The sequence below is a fragment of the Ziziphus jujuba genome, chromosome 8 (genome assembly GCF_031755915.1).
Source record: "Ziziphus jujuba cultivar Dongzao chromosome 8, ASM3175591v1".
Taxonomy (NCBI): domain Eukaryota; kingdom Viridiplantae; phylum Streptophyta; class Magnoliopsida; order Rosales; family Rhamnaceae; genus Ziziphus; species Ziziphus jujuba.
In genome coordinates this window covers 17879186-17879521 of record NC_083386.1, presented here as the reverse complement: position 1 = coordinate 17879521, position 336 = coordinate 17879186, and the positions used below count along the sequence as shown (strand labels likewise).

The 336-nt window shown below is 37.8% G+C and overlaps 1 non-coding gene across 1 annotated transcript; it reads left to right on the top strand.

Annotated features, from left to right (window-relative positions):
- The first annotated feature begins 229 nt into the window (after window positions 1-229).
- LOC112489510 (small nucleolar RNA R71) lies at window positions 230-336 on the top strand. The gene has a single exon (XR_003053780.3). It is a non-coding gene; the product is annotated as a small nucleolar RNA R71 (small nucleolar RNA).

Genomic DNA, 336 nt, shown 5'->3' with positions numbered 1-336 from the left:
AGCTCCTAAGTTGTTAATATCAACGTCTTCCACGGCCTTTACTTGACTTCTTCCATTTAGTCTCCTCTCACTTGGATATTGGTAGTTATTACGGGCCATCTCTTCAATTAATTCAAATGCTTCTGATTGCCTCTTCTTCATTAAAGAACCTCCTACAGCTGCATCTACCAATTGTTTGTTACCATAATCTAGACCATTATAGAAAATCTGTACCTGTATCCATGTTGGAAAACCATGGTGTGGGCATCTTCTTAATAGTTCCTTGAAGCGCTCCCATGCATCATACAAAGTCTCTTGGTCCCATTGACAAAAATTGTTTATATCACTTTTCAATTT